Genomic DNA, 875 nt, shown 5'->3' with positions numbered 1-875 from the left:
CTGTCTCGAAAAACCAAAAAAAAAAAAAAAAAAAAAAAAGATTCATTATTATCCATTCTGGAGCTGTAAATGTGCCCTGAAGCTCAGTCATGGTGGCTTACACCTGTAATCCCAGGCACCGGGAAAACAGAGGCAAAAGGACCACCAGCCTGGAGCCAGGTGTTGGGGTGATAGCACACACCTTTAATCCCAGCACTCTAGAGGCACAAGCAAGTGGATCTCTGTGAGTTCGAGGCCAGCCTGGTCTACACAGTGAGTTCCAGGATAGCCAGGGCTACACAGAGAAACCCTGTTTGGAAAAATCAAAACAACAACAACAACAAAAAAACCAAACCAAAACAAAACAACTTGGTGCTTATCCACTCAGTAATCCAAATGTATTTGTCTATGCATTCAGCCATGTTTCTTTTGCCAAATGAAAAGGCTAGAATAAGTACCTTATTCTCCCCGGTGTGGACATTCTGCCTTCATAGGAATTGTTTTTTATCAAGTGAGTGTTGGCTTCAAAACTAGACCCGTGGTTTGAGCACACAGAGTTGAGAAGACACACCTGCTGACTAGGGTGGCTCACCTCTGGGTGTCCATGTCTGGGTGGAGTCCCTCTCCTTGTGGACTGGCTGGGGTGGCCAAGTCACGGGTGAGATGCAGTACAGAGTGTCATAAAGTGGCGCTGAGTTCTGGGGCCAGGCTGAAGGCCGTTGAAGATTTCTGCCTGTTTTCCCTTGGGTCACTCGCTGTGGCGGAACCGGCTGTCAGGTCAGGAGGACCCCGCAGCAGCCTTGTGAGAGGCCCGAGGTCAGGGATGGAGGCATCCCACTGACAGCCGGCGCCTTTCCCCACCTCTGTGAGTGAGCTGACTTGGAAGTGGGCCCCCT

Source organism: Alexandromys fortis, unplaced genomic scaffold (assembly GCF_014885135.2).
Source record: "Alexandromys fortis isolate MF-2015 unplaced genomic scaffold, M_Fortis_MF-2015_v1.1 scaffold_26, whole genome shotgun sequence".
Classification (NCBI taxonomy): Eukaryota; Metazoa; Chordata; class Mammalia; order Rodentia; family Cricetidae; genus Alexandromys; species Alexandromys fortis.
Note: the sequence above shows the minus strand (reverse complement) of the source record.